Source organism: Pezoporus occidentalis, unplaced genomic scaffold, assembly GCF_034315485.1.
Source record: "Pezoporus occidentalis ecotype Australia unplaced genomic scaffold, CSIRO_AGI_Poc_V1 ctg8, whole genome shotgun sequence".
Lineage (NCBI taxonomy): Eukaryota > Metazoa > Chordata > Aves > Psittaciformes > Psittacidae > Pezoporus > Pezoporus occidentalis.
Genome location: NW_026916158.1, coordinates 7,946,336 through 7,968,189, shown reverse-complemented (window position 1 = coordinate 7,968,189; position 21,854 = coordinate 7,946,336). Strand labels below are relative to the sequence as shown.

Genomic DNA, 21,854 nt, shown 5'->3' with positions numbered 1-21,854 from the left:
ATGAGAAGAAATAATCGTGTTCTTAATCTGAGACTGGCAGAATCCCTGAAGATCAGTCTGCTGTCTATATGTAAATAAATGGTTGCAAGGTAAACCTGCACAGTCACGCAGACATTCAGTGAACAGTTTTAATGCTCTTGGTTCAATAGAGGAAATTTAGTTTTTTATTTTTGAGTCCTTAATGGCAGGATAGAAGTTATAATAAATTAAAATAATGGAGATCTGGAGGAGGGAAAAAAAGCCAGTCTCGTCTCCCTGAGAGGAGCAGGGGATTCACTGCCTCTGTGACAAAGTAAAAAGCAAAGTTCTGCTTGACCCTGGAAGGGTTTTGGTATGGGCAGGATCTTCAGGGAGGGAGGCCTCTCCCTTTGGTTGTTTCAGTGCCCCCAGCCAACTTAATACACAGCTTTAAGTGGAGATGAAATAAAATATTCCCCTGCAGTTACAAAAGCATCAGTGAAGGCACATTCCCAGGGATTTCTCCTTTCAGAGTGACTCAGTTTGTCTTCAGTGCCCAAAAGGGTGCTGGCTCTGGCTGACGATTTCCCAGGCATGGAGGCATCCTCCCCTGCTCCTTTGTAGGAATCAAAGTTACCTTGCTGTACTTCTCCAAGGGAAAGGCTTTTTCTCCATCTAGTCCATCTGTTTTTTAGGAATTAAGTTCTCTGAAGTTTTCACTCTTCTGTCAGATTTGTTAGACCTGGCCAATTAAGTCTAAGTATGCAAGGGAGAGATGGATACAAGCGCAGTCCTTGGGACTAACAAGCCTCAGCTCTCTAACTGGGAGAAAGATTAGCAAAATCCTAAACTTGTCAGCAGAACTGAAGGCAGAAAATTCAGTGTTGTTCTCTCTGAAGTACAGTGCTTGAGGTCTGCCTATTTTATATTTTTAATCTCTTCCAGCAGTCTAATTTTCAGTGTACCTCATCAAATGTATAACTGATTTTGATGTGGAATTCACTCCTGTTTTGTAGCCTTGAAAGCTGTATTTGATGGAGAAGAGCCTGTTCCCAAAAGAAATTCACAATCACGAACAAAAAGCAAGGCAGCTCTGTGAGAGAGTGTGCCGTGAAGGCAAGATAAAAAGAAATCAGAAGCAAGCAAAGCTGGAAGAAAAATAAACCTCCTCTTACAAAGGAAGGTGTGTATAAAGAATGCCATATACAGAGTGAAACAGCCTTTGCTACATGCTATTGGTTTTTATAATGCACACCCTTTTTTCTTAGGGGCAACAGTTTCAGCCATTGCTTGGGGACTTGGCTTTACACAGCCCTTATCTCTTTTATCTCTTAACTAGGGTCCTATGTCTCTAGCTTGTCCTGTGGTTTTCATCAGAGTAACTGAATCAATTAGTTCGTGTTTGGTGCTTTTTTTTGTGGGTGTGTGTGTCTGTTTTGAATCATTTGACTGAAGTACAGCTGAAGTTTCTAGGCTTTTGGGTGTTCTTGGAGAGTTTTAAAAGCGAGAGCAATCAAATCCAGATCTGATTTAAATCAAATAGGTTTCGCTCAGCAAAGTTATTTGTCAGTTATTTACCTTCGTTCAAATTTAAGGTTTTCTGGAAGAGTTTTCTGTTTGAACCCTAACAAGAGAAACACAAGTGTGAGGCCAGAGAAGAATCTGATGTTTGCAGAGATTTTCCTCTTAAGTATGTGCTGTCCCTGAGGTTTGATATTCATAAATTCAGATTAAGTAAGTACTGATCCTAAAGTTGATCTCACACTTCTAGCAGACATCCCTTTGTATCTGTGAAGCCACATGCAGCTGAGCTGGATGCTTGATTTGATTATGTGGTGTCAAATCATTAATCATGGCAATCATGGCTCTTTTTCCCTGGGCTAAAAAAATTATAAAAATATTTTGTGTTTCTTTAGATATGAACCTCCCCCCTCCCGCCCCCAATATTCTGATATTGTTGTACTCTAATCTCCTTTTTGAATCTGAAGGTTAAGGAAACTTTGTAGATAATCTAGTTTCCTACATTTTTCAGCTTAATACCTGTTCTGGATAAATTTGGGGAAAGTAATTGACTATACAAGTGCTTGCCTAAACTGACAGAAATATTTTAAGACGCGTTCTTTTTTCTAAAAAAGTCAAACCCTAATTCTTTCTCCATTGGCATCTCTGCTATTCATTAAGAAGCAAGGTCAGATTACAGGAAGAAAATAATGAGCTGGTTGCCAGCCTCAGATTCAGCTTCTGCTCAGGAAATACAGCTCTCCACAGTATACGGTTGAGTGTTTATCTGATCCTTTCTACTGGAAAATATTTTGTCACTAGATAATGGACTTTATTCAAACCAGTTTAAGTCAATCTGCAGAATATCCTGTTGTAGAATAATTATCATGTGTAATTTTCCAGACCAACTCCTGCAAAGATTTGAGACATTAGTAACACTGAATTCAGTTGGACTATTCTGGTTTACGTATACGTCAAAAAAACCTCAAGTGCATAGTTGTTTACAAGGTCAAAACTTGTTTTTTCCAGTATCATGTAAATATCAAAGTAAATAAAATCTCCTCCTACAGGAACATAGTTGCCTAGTAACACAATAATGGGTATTATCAAATATATGTTCCTTAATTCAGAGCCATTTTAGCACCTAGTAGCATGGAAATAAGAATCAGGCACAACTTCATGAATTAAAGCAAGCTGAGGAGAGTTAAGTAATTGAGACAAAAGACCTGAACAATAGAACTTTAAAGTCTTTTTTCCCCCACCAGAACTGTATCTCATATTTTCTCTCTGTGTTTTCTCTGATAATACTTTTACAGCTCTCCTTGTATTATTGCCTTAATGACTTTAGGACCTCAATTACACGCATACTAGATACTTGATGCTTTCTAAGCAATGAAAAACTATCCTGAGAAACTCTAAGTTAGATAATTAAAATAATAAAATGGCATAGAGAAATGAAACAAGCATGTATTACAGATAAGCATATAGATAGGTATGTACAGCGAAGATCAACAGAAGAGTCTTAACTGCAGGGTAGAAGTAGGCAGAATTTGCCCAACTGCTGTACGGTCAGATGGTGTGAAAAGTCAGAGAGATTATTATCATGAAGGGTGACAAAGATGTATCTGCCCACACAGTGGGAGCAGAGGCTCCTTTCCCTTTTGGCTGCCTGATGTTCACACAAAACACTTCTTCATATCGGTTAAACTTAATTTCAAACCTGAGGAGTTTCAAGCAGAGGCCAATTTTTAAAAATTGTTCTGCTGTAGCAGTGCCCTTTCTTGCCTCCCAGAAATGGAAGGAAATTGTTGCACATCTGCCCCAGATCAGAGCTGTGTATATCTGAGGTGCAAATGGGCAACAGCTTTGCTTGTACCAGTGACTTAGGTTTGATTATTTCTGTCCTCAGTGCTTGAAATTGAATCTCTATATTCTTGCACAAAGAAGGTTCCTGCCCTCCCACAAGACCTGCCTCTAGTCCTAGGAGGTGAAAATATATTGAACTTTAAACTAGTGTCACCTTTATCTACAGAAAAACATTTTTGGTCAATCTCAGAAGTTTCTAAAACATTATTTACAGCGTTCTCTTCCTTTAAAGCTTGAGCAAGCTTGAATTTCAAATACACAGAGTGACATGAATGTTTATAAAGTGGCCACAAATAATGCTCTTGGTATAGAATAAAGCACACACAGACTAATTCATTACTGACTTGCAATGTGCTCATGATGACTCCCATAAGTGAGAATAACCTTATCTGAAAGTTATCCAGAAAAAAAGCTTTCTAGACATTCTATCATGTATTTCTAGCACTTTTAATGTCACAATATTTCTTTGGGTTAGACTGGATTGCTTTTAGGCTAAAGTTGTTTTGTTCACATATGCCTGTTCAGCTAGTTACAGATTGAGGAATTTTTTTTTTGCATTTGCAGAGTGTGCCCCAGATAAAGGCTGGGCTGAACTGCAGCCCCTGTGCTGGCTAAGGAAGATGACAGAAGTTGCTTCTGATTTCTTTTCTATGGGAAGAAAGGAAAGGGACACGGGACAAAGCAGCTCTTTATGGAGCCACGAAGGGCAAGATTATCAGAAACCCTGTGCAATACATGGCTTTCAAATACAGAGCTGTGAACTCTGTTTCAGAAATGGCTGTAAGGTAAATAAAGTCAGATAAATTGAGATAGAAGTGAGTATTTCTTAAGGTCTCACCAGTCCATTAAACTGAAATGTTGTTCTCTCCATTAGTTTCTTACTGAAGATAGACCAGGCAGCGCAGCTAATGCTGCTTGGCTCAGGAGGGCAGCTGGCACTCACCCCTTGTGGGCCTTGGTGCATTAATCAAATTGCTTTTCACCAAAAGCTTAGCTGTATCCTTGTAGTCTTTATTTTTCAAGGCAAATCTACTTTGAAACTGAATGGTGGGGAGGTGTGATACTGTTCCAGGCAGTCATACATGTTAATCCTTTAAAGGACTTTTGGAAACAGTTGATGTATTAGTGGTGGTTATTCACATGGGAGAGTGTTGCAACAGCAAGTAATGACAGCTATTAACAGAAGAAAGAGAAATATTTTTAATAGTGTTTGGTATTACTGCTGCCTAAATCCAGGTTACTTTTGCTTAAGCTTTCAGCAGTACAGCAGAGCAGTGAAAGTAGGCCTCATCTCATTTCCCAGAAGACCAGAGAGTTTGCTATTGATCTCAACAGAAGCTGTTTTGGAAATTTTGACTGAATTAAATATATATTTATCTTAACATGTATTGGCACTGATCCAAAGTCGATTAAAATAAATGGGAAGAGTCTCATTGGTTTTATTCTTGTTCAGAGGGTGCCTCTCGGACAGTGCAGGTGATAAACAGGATTATGGATTTGGCGCAGGATTCTCAAACAAGTTGAAGTGAGATGCTTTCAAAAGCCCTGCTTTCCACTCCCTAATGTGACTGAAGTTTATACTCCAGGTTAACACATTAGAGATATCCTATTTCTTTGTATAGCACTTGTCCAGTGATAAATAAGATTTCCAAGAAAATAAACATGCTGTGTCATTTCTCCAAATGGAGGAATAGGGTGTGGGTGATCCTTTTAAAGTCACCTTCTAAATCAATATCTGAAACTAGCATTTCTGAAGGAAAGTTTGACTTGGACTTACGAGCTTCAGTGAAAAAATTCTAATTCTTTAAAAGTCACTTAAGGTCAGATTTATATCAGTGTCTTTAGTCATCTTGAGTTACAAATTATGGATGAAGACACTATGCATTTGAAAATCCAGGTTATATTTGCTGTGAGAGCCACTCACTACTTGCAACAGACTGTTTTACTGTAACTAAAATGATGTACGCGCTCGGTACTGTGTGTAAGAGTGTGTCCTGAGTTCATCAGTAGCAGTCATTTTTCTCCTTCTTGGTAGCTGGTGCAGTGCAGTGTTTTGACTTTCAGCTCGGGAACAGAGCTGATAACAATGATGTTTTGGTTTGGCCAAGGACTTTGTGAGCCTCATGCTCTGCCAGGGAGGAGGGGAAGCCGGGAGGAAGCAGAGACAGGACACCTGACCCAAACTGACCAAAGAGGTATTCCATACCACAGCACGTCATGCCCAGGATGTAACTGGGAGTTAGCTGGAAGGGCTGGGAGACTGCAGGGTTGGAGGAGGTATGGGTCGGAGCTTGGTCGGGCTGGGGGGGGGCGAGTTATCAGTCGGTTGGTGCTGAGGTGTTGTATTCTCTTCCCTTGTTATTTCCTTTATCATTGTTATCATTGGTGGTAGCAGTAGTGATTTGTGTTATACCTTAGTACTAAACTGTTCATCTCAACCCGTAGTGATTTGTGTTATACCAAGTTACCTGACTGGGTTTAAACCACGACAGAGTGATACAACAGTTGTGTGTATAGCATTTGCTGCCCTAATCAGGGAAACAAATTGTCCTGGGTTCTGCAGTAGAGTTGCATTCTTTTTGACTCTCCTCTCCGTCCCTCTGGGAGTAGGGGGAGGGCAAGAAAGGGGGAAGTGAGCAAACGAATTACCTGACTGGGTTTAAACCACGACAGAGTGATACAACAGTTGTGTGTATAACATTTGCTGCCCTAATCAGGGAAACAAATCAATCATCAAACTTGTTTCTCAAGAGGGTAGAAACTCTCAGTTGTGAAACAACTTTCATTGTGTCTGTCAGTGGGGCATTTCAAGGAATATGTTACCTTAAGCCAAACGATACGTCTAAGAACCACAAATACAAATGTTATCTTTCACTTACAGGTATTTTTGTATGATTAGATCTGACATCTGTTCCAATACAGAGGTTTACTTTAGAAAGCTGATGTGCAGAAAGTGACCTAGAACAGGTCAGAGAGAGAGCTCCCAAAAGATAGTTAAAAGTTCCTTATATATGTGCTGAAGACACTGAGCAATAAAACTTAAGAAAATCAGGGCTGTTTAATTTTCTCAGATAAGCATAGTACTTGGAAGCCAAGCTGCTTTGAGCAACCTGGTCTAGTGGAAGGTGTACCTGTCTGTGGCAGGAGGGTTGGAACTAGGTAGTCTTCCCTTTCAACCAAAACCATTCTAGGATTCTAGGATGTGACTTTCTGATGCATAGTGTGTGTTTGGTGTTCTGCAGGCAGTCCTTCAGCTACAGTCTTGCTGATGATGGGATGGGGCAGGTGACAGCTGGAGACTGTAGTGTTTGACTGCTATGCTGCATTTCTTCAGCTCCAGCTTGTGCAGGGAAGCTGTAGGTTCCCACAACATCTTGGCCAAAGGACTTGGTACCTATGAAAGGTTTGTGGCCATACATGTGCAGTTATGACCTGACGTCCAGTGTACAAACTTTGGCCACAGGCTCCCTGCTAAAACTGCTGGGGGAATGAAACCTTTGTTACTATCACAAGAGATTTCTGGAGTCAAATTATGGTCCTGTGCCTGAAAGGGGATGTAGTTCCACTCTCTTCTCAGATGAGAGAATGAGTATTTTCAAATGGCTTGTTTCAGAAAAGTAAGACAGACAGTGAACTATTTGAAAAAAAAAAAAATGACAACAAAACTTCAAATGGCAATTCTACATTTTTTGATAATACTTTTAAAACGTGTGCAACCTGCATGGAAAATATGAATTAATGTTTTTTAAAGCAAGAGTATTTGCATCTCAAAACTTAGAAATGCAGTAAGTCTATTCTAATTACTTTTTATCATTCTAATACAATCTTAACAAGTACAGTCACTGATTTGCACTTAGAATAAAAAGTCTGCAGTATGTTTAATGCTGCTTTTAACCACTGTTTCCTACCAGAGCCTTCTTACACTCTAAAGCCAATTAAATTACCAAGGAATAACCTGTCTTTTATCATGTATTCACAAACAAAATTCTATGATGCAGGCCTATTCATTCAGACAGGTGATTACTAGCTATCACAATGTTTCCCCACCATTAGAAATACTTAAACAGACAAGGTGCATTGAACACCACCTCTTTGACTCCTGCAGTCAGTCACTGATGGGAAAGTCTCTTTTCAGACTGCCTTGTGATATAACATGGTATGAGCAGAGCAGTGACAGTAGGTGGCTGCAACCCTAAATGAATTTGATATCCTGCAAAGGCTGTAAAAATGACAAAGAGAGTAAGATGAGTATGGAACTTAAGAGAGGAAAAAACGGGCTGTAATAAACTGAACTAATGATTGACTGGCATAAAGCAGTTTAGCTGTAATGCTAGTGACATCAGTAGAGATGCTTTGGAACTGCAGTTGATTCAGGTTTCAAAAATAAAAATTAGAACGAAACACGTAGCCAGTAAGTTGAAGATTTCAAAATACGAGTATGCTCAATAATGACAGCTAAAGCACACAAGTGACTTAAAAAATCACCTGTCTCTCTAAGATGCTACCCATGCTGAAAAGCCATCAGTCAAACACATTGAATTTGCAGCTCCTGACATCAATTTATTAGAGAGCCAAAAGATCTCATTGGTACGCTATGTTTAAATTGCTTTCTTTCATGTTTTGAAATTAATTTTATTCAGTATTGCCTTTTGAAGAAAGTCATAAGGTTAACAGACAGATTTGCCATGCTTATGCTGAACTGTGTTTTAATTTTTTTTTGAGTAGCCCCTGAGCCTGTTTGTGATGTTAAGTGCATTTTAGGGGTGGAATGAATTTGGTCGTAAATCACTGCAGATGTCTGAGTTGCAGAAGGATAGATTAGCTCTTAATGCCGAAGGGGTGGCTTCATTTTATTTTCCACTCTACACAACCAGGGTCGACAGCGGCATTGGTAGCCGTTTGATTGTATTTATAGGAGGGTTCTGAATGAGGAGGAGGATATGAAGTGTTACCATATCTGTCTTTTTGTTGTACTGCTCACCTTGAGGCCCAGACCTGGGGTACTTTTAGCTGGGGGTGTGCTGGTATGCAGGCAGAGAGTGCATGCAAAAAAAAAAAAAAAAAAGAAGAAAAGGCAGGGGGGAGAGTGAGCTTTGCTATCACATTCTTTTCACACACTCTTCAGCCCTCATTACTTTGCCTGTATCTTCCTCCTGCTGGGGTTTGCCAGAAAATGGCAAGGCATCCTCTTTTATGTGAACCTGCCAAGGACGTTGCCAGTTTTAACAGACATCTTATTTCCTTACCTATTGCCTTTACAAAGATTGCACTAATGGGCTGTTTGGAAGGGGAGATCAGTATTGATCTCTCTCAACTTTCTGTTTCATTAAAACAGACCTCCACGCATTGAAGGCAGCATTCAGGACATTGAAATTCATTCACAAAGCAGCATCAGTGGTACTGCACTGTGAGTTTCAGGGGATTATGGATGCGTTTTGTGGATAGCTAACAACACTATCATGCAGCTGCTTTATGTTGTTTGAATGAAGATCATACTAGTAATGTGTATTTTGGGGGTGAGGAATTCTCCCTCTGCTCTGGCCACTTTTGTCTGTCACACCGTCAAAAAATAAAAAAGATTTACATTTAATCTTGCCAATGTCCTCACCTTCAGGAAGGATTTGTTGTGAAAGAATGGTATTGCCATAGCAACGAGGAATTTTTTTCAGATGGCTTTAAAACTGTTGAATTTCCAAGGCACAAAAGCTTGTTCAGAGCCCAGAAGTACCTGGATAGAAAACAAAACAGATGGTAAATTCTCGACAGCTTTTGTGGAATCATTTTTTGCCAGTATCCTCCACTTTCCCCTATGTCCTGAATGTTTGGTTTACAATGAATTTATACTCCATGACAGATCAAGACTTTGCTTGGTGGAACTGGAAATCAGCAGCACCGTGGCCTGTTCACATGAACAGCTAATCTGTAAAGGACAGGAAAGCTGCTAAGCTGCTCTGAAAACACTGGTGATCTTCAGATTTTCAGCTGTCAAAAGCATTTCTTAATACTATTACACTGAATGGTGTTTTCTAAAGCTTAAGGAGTTGTGATATTGGGAACTCACCAAGGAAAATGTCTCTGTCTTGTAAATTATTCCTAATGATGCACCTTGCCATTACTGCAATCTGAAATTTGACATTTAGCAGGGAAGTTTTCTTTTACTATAAAAGGTTTTAGACTCTGAGGGGTAGTGTTCTCCTAATAGAAAAATAATAGTCTACTGCAAAATGATACACACTGCCATGTATCACAACTTCTTACTGTGAACACAAACTATTTTCACACCTATCAATACTTCTCATGCAAGCAAAGATATTTTTTATTTCTGACAGGTATGACAGGCTTCTGTGGAAAGACTTCATATGGTACCTGCTTTTAGATTTTGTTGTTATTTAAAAGATAATGCCTGATACCGTTGCAATTTTGTCATACGAAATGTTGGCAAATTTTGTTATAATTCTTCTGGACAAACAATAAAAAATACCTGCTTCTGAGTGAAGACTTTGGTCAGGTTAGGCTTGTTCCAGTGAGTTCCACTGCCCAGGAGAGTGAAACAGTGTCAGCACAGGTGCTGCTCATGAGCAGTCTTACTAAGAAAGAGCTCTCTGTCACTGAGGTATCAACACAGCATTTTTCCCAGAACTGGTATTTTAATATAAATGGGGTTCTCCACATATATCAAGTATTAGTTATTGCCTTAATTGTCAATTACTAGACAAAACTTTTTGCCTTTATTCTAGACATTTTTCTTAAAACCATGACATCAGATTTTGCAACAGCCACAAAAACGTCCATCTTAGTAGAAAAAAGTATTAGAGTTCATCTGATTTGATATTGAATTACTGAAATTCAGGAGGAAGTGGTAGAAGTAAGTCTTCACTTCAGTAACATATCTTTGGTATTGGACTTCTTTCCATTATCTTTTGGGTTTTGGTGTTTTGGGTTTTGTTTTTTTTTTCATGATGTAAATACTGAAGGCTTAACATAAAGAATTATTAGGATGATATCAATGCTATTAATGGTATCAAGCTCTCATCTTGCTTTTCATAATTTAATGGAATTTTTCCATTGGTTTTGCTAAGCAGAAGGTCCAGGTCCTCAATCCTGGACTCATTGCCATCCACCCCAGGGAAGACAAGAACCCCTGCTCTGTGCATACTGAGAGCCTTGCTCGCTCGACTTCATAGAATCATAGAATCATAGAATAGTTAGGGTTGGAAAGGACCTTAAGATCATTTAGTTCCAACCCCCCTGCCATGGGCAGGGACACCTCACGCTAAATCATATCACCCAAGGCCTTGTCCAACCTGGTCTTGAACACTGCCACTTCCAAATATTGTGGTATGGGAGCAAAGAATTGGGAAGAGTCCTGGACTGTGGAACATCAGTAAACTCTGGGCTGCTGGGCCCTGACAGCTGTCACCACTTTTGTATTACACCTTGGGAATATTAATTTTGCCTTAAACTTCTGCTCTAGTTTTCTGGTCCTTAAGCTGCTTGTCAACTTGTTCTACTGCAGAAAATGCGATTTACTACGTTTAACAAGGATGCTAAGAAGGAGTTGAGGATGACTTCCCTTTTTTTTTTTTAATGATGGAGTTTGCTAGTATCAAAATTTAATTTGTTACTAGGTCATTTTCAGTTGTTAACTGCTGTTCATGAGCATATCCATTCTCACTTTAATGGGGTATTTCAACTCTTCTGTTTGACAAATGCTTGCAGGGGAAGTAATAACTATAGTTTAAACATAATATAGTTGCAAATATAGTTACAATATGCCCTGTGCATAAGTTTTATAATGACATGCCAAGTCTTGAGTGGAAGAAGTTAAAATCACCCACTGTTTCAAGTCAGTTACTATTGCTGCTTATTTGTGCTAGGTCCTTAAAGAAAATGTATGTTACATAGTGCCCATATAAAGACTGAGGCAGGTTTTTCTCCCTATAATTTTCATTTGTCATTAACCTGTGATTTAACAAAGTATTTTACTAAGAGTAAAAAGTCTGTTTCTCTAGCAGCCTATTCTTTGCTCATGCAATAATTTTCTGTTCCTCTTAATACAACTATCATGGAGATATATTCAAATTCCATATTGATTAATTCATGCACACTGTGACTTAATATCTAATTCTTTCCTTTCTCATCTTGCTGGAATTGGAAGAAAATGCCTGATCTTATTCCTCTGCTAGAATGATTTTTACAGGAGTTTTCTAAAAGCAAGATCTTCACTTGTATTTACTTGCAGGACTAAAGTTTTAGTCTGTAACTAACTCTGGCATGCCAGCAGAGATGATTAATTTCTATTGCTTTTTGGGACAAAAAGGGACTCCAGTGAAGCTCTTCTACAGTGAAGCTTTCCTTTTCCCCCTTTTTTAATTCTTTTATTCTTAATGCAACAGCTGGTTTGTGTTTGCTTGTTTATTTGTTGAATTTTTTTTAGACACACAACTTGAATCTTTTTCTTCTTTATTTATGGTATTGTCAGCAATTTCCTGATAAATATTCTGACTTTTTTTTTGGATTGTTCCTCAGTAATGATCCAATAACTAGACTACAAAATTTACACTATAAAGACATCTTTGTTTGTAGTGAAATACCTAACATATGCTAATTGCTTCATCTCAAATTCTGGTGGAGCCATGACCAAGGCTGGAATTTTAACAGAGATGTAGACAGCAGCCACCCCCTGTACTGTAGCAGCCACACTGTTATGTAGTTATGAGATAGCAAGTACTTTTTTGTAGGCTTTAGTAGAATTTTACTTGGAGAGAGGGCTCATTTGTAGGGTACCAGTGTTTACAATGATTATGTTTAATTATAGCATTTTGTAAATAGATTTATCTGAAAAGCACAACAGAAAATCTATCTAGTAAAGGCCTTTGGCATCTTTACCAGTATTCAGGCAGAACTGAGATACCTAAGTCCAGAATCATAATGTAAAATCAGGGAAAATAGATCACTGATGTTGATACTAATGTTCCCAAAGTTCAGTTTCTGCTCAAAGGTGTCCTGGTCTGAACAGCTTGCTGTTCACAGCTGCCTAACATAACTGGGATTATAAAACATCTCTTTCTGAAGTTTTGAAGGCTTTATCTCTTCTTTGTTATCAAAGCAGGCACAATTAGGAAAAAAAAAAATAATGGTGATAATTTAAAAAGAGGCCAACAATGACAGTTCAGAACAAAGCACAGGAACAAAGCCTGAAGGAGACTGGGAAAACCTGCTTGCTAATAGGAGAGCCAAGGATGTTTCTAAGTTGCTCATTATGGAAAGGAGGGTCTGCCGGGAGGTCAAAAATATTTATTAGAGGCTTCTTTGAGACGATCAAAATCTTCCCCCCCCCCTTTTTTTTTTTTTGAGGGATAAGGAGCTGAGTATTTTAGAGGCAGATATATTCACAGTTGTAGTTCTTAAAACCAAAACAAGAAATTCTTGCATAGAATGAAAGAATTTGCACAATCACTGCTTTAGGTCACCTTCCTGAGATGCTTTCTTCTCCCATCCATTGTGTGCTGCATTTAGATAGCTTATCCAGAGACACAAATACCACCCTAGGAGCTGTGTGCCTAAAGGGAGCTAAGCATATATGTTATGAAATTGTTGGAGGAGAGAAATCTTTTGAAAGTTTACATCTTGAAAACTTGTACAGAACTAATACAAGTAATTTCTCTAGACCTTTTGAATTCTGAAGGCCTGCTGAAAACAATTCAAGAATTGATTACTGAACTGGAAAAGCTGCAAAGATCTTTTATCATGGAAAGTTTCCCAGCAACTTGAACACAGGAATCAGGTGAGTTCTTATTTTAGCATAACAAAGGCCTTGACAATACACAATGGGTTTTGCTCAGTCAGCTTTTCTGACCCACCTAGCACTGATTTCAATGTGACTCCAGTAACGTTTGTCTGGTGATAACAGTGCTTTCTGTACAGCTTATTAAAAGGTATTCAGCAACTTAGAAATGATAGCAATATGACCCATGCTTCTAAGAACTGATATCCATGTAAGCCGAGAAAAACAGCATCTGAGCTTTTGTTTTTATTTATTTCAGTGTGCTGTTGCAGTGGTTTAGCAATGAAAGGATTTTGATACAAGCAGACCAAGCCATTCTTACGACGTTTTGCACATAGTCTACTAAATATGCAGGAGCTGGAACAAATGAACAGTAAAAATGTAGCAACAGTTGGCAAGACTGCAGTCTTGCAAAGCTAGCAAAAGCAAAATTGCAAACTTTTGCTAGACAGAATTATTTTAATGATTATATTCAAACCTTCTTCTGTAGAGAAGCATCTCTTTCTGTCCCCTACAGACATGCTGAATAAGCTGTATTTCCTCATATTTGTAAGCAATTGAAGTGATAGTTCTTTAAAAGATGATATGTCGGCATTCTGGCTATAAAACATGACTGTGATCTGCATTTTTTTTGTGTGTGTGCATCATATTCTCTCACTTTTTTATATATGGGAAATTGTTGAACTATTTCTACTAGGGTTATGGGAAATAATTTGGTATTGATGCTAAAGTTAATTGTTGTTCATATATAAGCTGCCTGTTCCTCATATCCAATTTTTGATTAAAATATTGGTGATGACATAAAAATACCTTGACAAGCCTTTAAAGAAACTCTCCAAAGCTATTACAGATATGAATTGCAAAACTGAGGTGCACTCACTAACCATATCAAGTGAATCTCAATATATAAAGTTCAGTTGAAGATTTTTTAGTTTCAGTCCTTTTAGGAAGATCATGTATATCATTGTAATAAAAAATAATCTTAGATGTCACTATCTCCTGATTCCTGGTTTTTGGTGTTTTGGTTTGGGGTTTTGTGGTTTGTTTTTTTTTTTTGGTTGTATTTTTGTGGGTTTGGTGTTTTTTTTTTATTCCAGAATAGAAAGAAACTAAAATGCTGCAGTTGTGAAATTCAAAGCAAAAAGTTATTAACCACTTCAAACACTGGAACTGCTCAGTTAAGTTTAGGTAAATGCTGCCCTAAACCAGCTAAGACCTATATGGGACCTATATTAACGGCAAGTCATGGAAAGGCAGAAACAGTCTTAAAAATGGGTATATGAAAAGCAGCATTGAGAGACTTTGGACTTTCATGTAAGACAAGTAGTGCTGCAAATCTGAGGAAGAAAGGAATGGATGCAAGGTGAGTTCAGGAGCACATCTGTATAACCTTGGGCGTTTAAAAATGTGCCATCATAGATCAGTAACTGGTGAGGAGAAGGAGCAAGCCAAATTCAGCCTACCTTTCCATAAAAACCCAACTGCCAATTCCCCTGTCTACCCAGACAAAAAATGGTTATCTCTTTGAAAGCAGAACTGACACAGTAATCTTCAGGCTTGATGGATATATCTCATGATGCACACATCTGGAAAAAGACATTTTTGGTAATAAATATTATAGTAAAACCTCTCAACAGTGGATATCACCGTGCTTATATATCCATCCTGCTCTTCACACCCGAAGAGAGGAGATTTAGATTAGGTATAAGGAGGAAGTTGTTTACTGTGAGGGTGGTGAGGCACTGGAACAGGCTGTCCAGAGAAGCTGTGGCTGCCCCATATCTGGCAGTATTCAAGGCCAGGTTGGACGGGGCTTTGAGCAGCCTAGTCTAGTGGAAGGTGTCTCTGCCCATGCCAAGGGGGTTGGAACTATGTGATCTTTAAAGTCTCTTCTAACTCAAATCATTCTGTGCTTCTCTACTGAAAAGCCTTCAAGAAAAGGCCTTTCGTACCTATGCTCCTCAGAGGTTTGGGCATATGTTGTGGTTTAAGCCCAGGACATAAATCAGAACCATGCAGTCTACTCCCCCGCGCTACCCCCCCCTCCGCCCCCCCCCCCTTTCTTGCCCCTGCTCCCGGTGGGATGGGAAGAAGAATTGAAAGAATGTAACTCCCATGGGTTGAGATAAGAACAGTTTAGTAACTAAGGTATAACACAAATCACTACTGCTACCACCAATAATAATAATGATAAGGGAAATAGCAAGGGAAGAGAATACAATACCACTCACCGACTGATACCTAGCCCAACCAAGCAGTGAACTAGCCCTTCCGGGTAACTCTCAGTTTAAATCCTGGGCATGATGTGCTATGGTATGGAATACCTCTTTGGTCAGTTTGGGTCAGGTGTCCTGTCTCTGTTTCCTCCCGGCTTTCCCTCCTCCCTGGCAGAGCATGAGGCTCAGAAAGTCCTTGGCCAGGCTAAACATTTGAGCAGTGACTAAAAACATCGGTGTTATCAGTGCTGTTCCCAGGACGAAAGTCAAAAACACAGTGCTGCACCAGCTGCTAAGAAGGAGAAAAATGACTGCTACTGCTGAACCCAGGACAGCATAAGTGACCATTTTCACTAATGATGGTGAAGCTTTCAAGCAAAAGGGCAGCATGATCCTGGACAAAGGTGGAAATTTCAGAGGGCTAAAATGTGTAATGTCTTCAAGGCAATCCTTGCCACCTGGCCTCACCCTGTGTTCTGCGAGTAACTCTCTTGCTTCTTCACCATATCTGCATATGAGAAATAAGTTGCGTTTTCTCTTTCATGCAGTTTGGGTAAAAGTAACATTTCTATTTTTAATACTTGAATACACCTGAATGCTTTAACACTCCTTTATATGAAAAGTGAGGACTGTGCAAACACCCCAAAACGTGAATGATTAGACGAAGAAAAATGGTTGTGTTGTCTTTAACTAGGAAACAGCAACTTGGTGGTTAAGTGCTTATGATTTCTTAAGTCATTTTAGTACATCTATAACTTAATTTCCCCTGTACAGATACTAGCAGAAGCTGTTGGTTTCCTTCTGATCTTTTATTGTCTTTTATTTTCTTAGGACTTTGCCATGAAAGCTTCTTTAATCTTTGTAGATAAATCTCCAGGTTTTTGACTTTTGTTTTGCTTTTAAGACTTCAGCTGCCTTAAGTCTTTCCATTTCATCATGTTTAAATATTTTAGACAATTTGAAGCCCTATTTATAAATGGATATGATTAAGATTAGGCTCTAATAAGTGCTAATCTTTTCCTCCAACAAGGGGGATAAAGCCTGTCTTAAATCTGAATGGTTTATGACAAGTTAATTTTTTTTTATCCCTACAAAGTGAACAAATAAAACACTATCCTGCAGCTGTATTCATGGAGCCACTGAAGGTAATCCCTTCCATTTATTACTGAAAAGTGCTTTTCTTTGTAGGTGTCAGCCTGCTTTACCTTCAGATGTGTAGGCTGCAGATTATACAGCTGCCTGAAACTTGGTAATGAAATCTGCAACACCTGGTCCCACAAAATCTTGGGTGAAGCAGGGCCAATAAACAAGTGTCTTTTCTTCAAGATGTTTGTGAGCACAAATTAATTACCTAGTCTTTACACCCACCACTCCTCAAGGTCAGCAATATCTTTTTTTGTCAGTTAAGCTCCGATGCTTCAACACGTGCTCCTCTGTGCAGTTTCTACGTGTGCTTAGCTGAGCCCAAGGTTGACCCCAAGGCTTTTAATCAAACAAGGAGCTCTGGCTAAGCAAAGAAATCCTTATTTATGAATAATGCTAAAAAATTATTGAACATGACAATGTAGCCCTGGAGTTCTGTGAAGTGCAAAAGACAGTTTTGACATGTAATACAACTTTGATCTCAGGGTTTTTACTGAGTGACAAGCTGAAAAGCTGGAGTATTCTATGACATGGAGCATGAGCTTCTGCTCACTAACCACAAGGGTCAAGTAAGCTCCTTGGATAACTGATGTGCTTTCACCACTGTCTTCCTTGAACATGCAACCTCTCTTTCCAGCAGACTTTAACCTGCTCTCTCCTATCAAGCAAATGCTGTTCAGGGGTTGACTTGCATTTAAATAGCTTTAACACTCCAGACCATGTTAAATGGGATCTGACATGACAAAAAATACAGTATGCTTCACAACTTACTGATTGGTCACTTTCATTCCATATAGGTATCTGCTGCTAAAATTGGTGGAGGAAGAGAGAAAACAAGGTTGTTGCTGTATGACAAAATGGAGAAATAATCCACAACTGATAAGTAATGCAGTCTCCTCGTGAAGACTAAAAATACCCTGATTTTATTGGTAAGTAAAATCATGTTACTTCCATTTCTGCCTGTTCATAAAAACAAGCTGCTCCAGAGCAAATTTGAGATTCATTTCCTGCAAATACTGGTTTATGAGATTTTAAAACTGGCTTTTGGTAAATATTCATGAAAATGTAATTTCAACTGCATGAATGTTTGTGGAAAGTGAACAAAAGGGGCTTGATAAAAAACAGAATTATGTTTTCTGTTCCTTCTTCATTTTCAGTATTAACAACTTGGGTCTGGGAGACACTTTCCCAAAAGGCAGTGTCTCCCTGTTTGCCAGTCTCTGTGGTAGGTGTGCTGGTCCTACAGCCCACCACAGATGCAGGAAGGATGAGAAGTGTAACTTTTCTGAAAAGGAGCCTTCTCTCCTCCATTGGCAACTTCACTCACCAGCCCACCTCTCCAGAATGGCATGCAGTGACTCTGTGAATGGAAATGTCTGGATGGAAGTAAAATTGGCCAAATCAAGCCTGAGGGCCACAAACTGTATAACAGTCATCTAGCCTGAGGGCTGAGCCTTACAGTATGGAAATACTGTTGATGGAATGGCCAAATACGTGGTCTTCATCCATCTGTAAGCTGCAGTACAGAACTCAATAAAGTCTTATTTTCCCATGCATCTTGCAGGTCTGCATTTCTGCAATAAGCAGGCAAGTCCTATGTACTTTACTTAAAGAGGAAATCCATTTGAAAACTTCTTAAGAGTTTTGGAGTTCCTTAGTCCTGATGCAGTAAAAGCTGCTTCCACTAGGAATAAACAGTCTTTTATTTTGTTTGAAACTGAAGCTTTGAACCAACTTAAGGGATTGCAAATTGAAACAGGAATGTGTGTTCAAACAAAACCCTGAAAGTCAGTCTTGGTAAGGTTCTTGCCTCTGTGCTTGAGTGCTCTTTCTAACTGTAGCTTTAAATATGGAGTTTCAAAACCAGTTAAAAAATATTTTAATATGGATTGAGTAGAGAAAACCCACAAAGTAAACAAATCTGGTTTCCCTTCTTGCCAAGAGCAGTATGAGAACAAAGGTAGATAATGCCAACAGGAATAGTCTTAAGAAACACAGAAGGCTTCTAACTTATAGCACAACTCCACCAGATGGATTTTAGTTGAATTTCAGGTAGGGTTTGTTTGGGTTTTTGTTTGTCTGTTTTGTTGGGTTTTTTTTGTTTTCTTTCTTTTTTTTCTTTTTTTTTTTCTTTCTTATAAGCTTTACATTTACTTTCAAAAAAAAAGTGACTCTGGGAGAAATTAAGCATGTACTGTTTTATTTTTTGTGTTCTACATTTCAGAAAGTTGATTGCAAAAATAAGAAATTATATTTGATTATGAAAATCAGATTAAAGTAAATTAAATATAAAAATAGAACTGAACACCTGAACACCAGACAGGACACATAAAATGGTTGAAACTTAACAATCTAATTACAAATATGGTCAGGTATAGAATGCCAGCATCAAATTCTACATTACTTTATCTCCCATGTATATAAATCTAATGGTTCAAAACTCATATAAAGCAGGCTCTTGATACTCTTCCAGCTGAAGTCTTGATCCAGAGCTCAAAAAGTCAGTATGAATCATGTAAGTTTTGGAGCAGAATGCAATTTTTTTTTTCTAGAAAATTATCTTACATATAAAATAAAAGGAAAGTCTTGCACTTCTCCTAGTGGACCTCTGGTAATTAAAAGTAGTTTTGAGTATTGTAACAATGACTGGAACTTAATTTATCTAGAATAATGTATTACTTTTACATTCTTTAAAGATAACAGGTTAACTATCCCATGTACAATGCCTTTCTGTAAGGCATTATTATGGAATATATGATATGAAGAACTGTATTTAGGTGGCTACTAACAATATGGTTTTCCCATGGGAAAGAACATGTTTAAATGCTACAATACAGTGTTTCAAATAATGCTCAGAATATACAGGGCTGTAGCTAATGACATAGTTACAACGTGGAGGACACCACTCTGCTCTGTTACAACTGAGAAAGGGCAGAAGGGGGGTGGAATGATATAGCCTCCACTGTAATCAGAAAGGGGTTGTTTTTAAATACAAGGTTTGTATAAACATCTTCTAAAAAGAGTATTTTTTTCTTTATGCCTATGTCCCTTTTCATTCTGAAGTACTCATCTCCTGCCAGGTAAGAGAGCCTAAGCTGGCTTCAGTTTGCGTGGTCTCTGGAAATATTTTGTTAAAAGAGAAAATTAATTTCTACTTTTACACCAAGCAATTTTGGTCATACAGAAAACAACTCCAAATTTGTTTCAAATAAGAGACCATTAGGACATATTATTAGATTGATATACATGACGCAAACTACTGTCCTTCTCAAGATCAAAAAATCCATACATCTTTCCACAGACTCTCAATATAAATTGCCTGTCAGAGTAAAATCTTGAAAAGTGTACTGTAACCACAATGGATGATGAAAGAAAATTATTGCCAGACAGATTATATAGTCAAGAAAAATGGTGTAAGTTATTTTGTGCCTCCTAGCTTGAATACATATGGGACAAATGCAAATTTCCCAAATGAAATTCAGCTTAGAATTCATGAATTTCAAAGATATTATAGTTTGCACTTATTAAGTCTTGACTTGGATCATAAGCAGAGTGCTTTTTCCTGAAATACCAGGTTTTCTGTAAAGACTGTTTTTTTTTTTTTCCTAAAGAAGCATCAATTATAAATAATGGTCTACCACCAAAATTGGAAGGGCTAGACTCAAAGCAAATAAACTGAAAAATATGATTGGTTAAAAAAATATTATCTTACCATGCACTCTAGGTATCCTTTGAGGGAATGGCATGGGAATTATTGCTTATTGGCAGATACATAAATATGTGCTCTGTAATAGCCAAGAAGTGACGCACGAACTAAAACTACACATATCTACAGGGTGGGCATAGATAGAGCTTTTCCGAAAAATTAAATGTTACAAGGAAGCCCTACAGCTCTCTGGGTCCTGAGCAATAACTAAAAGTTAGCAGTGGATAATGGGATAACTTGTTTGAAAAGCTATTCAAATCCTCCTTGCACTCAGGAAGGTTGATTTAAATTTAGCTGCTTAAAGCATGGCACTAAATCAGCAGGAAGATTATGCTGGTTCCTCCAGAGGCAAAGTTCTGAATAAATAAGAAGTTAGAATAAAAACACAGAACCCCCCAGATACAAAGATAAATATAGTCATGTTTTGCAGTGGCTTTGGGAGAAAAAGCTGAGAGGAGAAGACTTGCAGCGGAAGCAGTATGGCTGCTGGGGAGAGGCTCGCAGCTCAGAAAGTTAACTGTCTCCTGGGCTGCATCACAAGCTGTGTAACCAGAAGGTCAAAGGAGGTGATTCTCCCCCTCTACTCTTGCGAGACACCCAGCCCCTGGAGTACTGGTTCAGCTCGGGTTCCCAGCATAAGGAGGATGTGGACCTGTTGGAGCAAGTCCAGAGGAGGCCACAAAGATGCCCTGATGACTGGAGCACTTCTGCTATGGAGACACACTGAGAGAGCTGATGTTCAGCCTAGAGAAGGCTCCATGGAGACCTTAAAGCAGCCTTCCAGTGCCTAAAGGGACCTTACAAGAAAGCTGGAGACGGTCTTTTTACAAGGATGGATGGGGGGGGGGGGTGTGTGTGGCAGGATATGGCTTTAAGCTGAGAGAAAGATTTAGATTAGACATTAGGAAGAAACTCTTCTCTGTGAGGGTGGTGAGGCACTTCTACAGGTTGCCCAGAGAAGCTGTGGCTGCCCCATCCCTGGCAGTGTTCAAGGCCAGGCTGGACAGGGTTTTGAGCCACCTGGTCTGGTGGAAGGTGTCCCTGCCCATGGCAGTGGGGTTGGAACTAATTTAAGGTCTTCCAGCCAGCCCATTCTGACTTTATGATTCTATGACATGGCTTCTTTTTCCAGCACAGCCACATACCAATTGGGTTTGTCTACTGAATGGTGGATCCAAGATTGCTCTGACTCAGCTAGAATGGGAAGGCAGTCAATATAATTTGAGCCAGGTCCCCCATTTCCATGCCTTTCAGGGCATCCCCTACCATTTCTGCTGAGATTGCAGTTCATAACAACCATTATCCCATGCAGGAGTGTGAAAACACCAAACGTACTTTTGTTTCTCACTGTAGAAAAGCCTTTGTAGCTATTGTGGGGGGAAAAATGAAGAAAGTACACCTTGAAAACTGACAAGTCAGAGGGTAGATGTGTTGTAAATGCAGTACCACAGGATTCTTGGAGGGCCTCGTTCCTGCCCTATGGGCCTGACGGCTCTTGATGGTGTGTGTGGCAGCAACAGAACCGGCTCCACGTGACGCAAAGGGACTTTGCGGGTTAGCTTTAAAGCCAGTGAATGAAAAGTTCAGAGGCCCGCCCAGCTATAGAGAGCAGGAGCTTCTGGCTTTGCTCCTCTCCAGCGGCGGCTGGATTTGGAGCTCCTGGGCCACCCGCGGAGAT

The 21,854-nt window shown here is 39.1% G+C and overlaps 1 long non-coding RNA gene across 2 annotated transcripts; it reads right to left on the bottom strand.

Annotated features, from left to right (window-relative positions):
• Window positions 1–7,054: 7,054 nt before the first annotated feature.
• On the bottom strand, window positions 7,055–21,756 carry LOC134155871 (uncharacterized). 2 transcript variants are annotated; one of them, XR_009961754.1, is made up of 3 exons: window positions 21,512–21,756; window positions 8,933–9,052; window positions 7,055–7,534 (listed from the first exon to the last, which is right to left on the bottom strand). It is a non-coding gene; the product is annotated as an uncharacterized LOC134155871 (long non-coding RNA). The 2 variants fall into 2 exon arrangements; XR_009961755.1 differs by having other exon boundaries at window positions 21,576–21,756.
• Window positions 21,757–21,854: the final 98 nt, after the last annotated feature.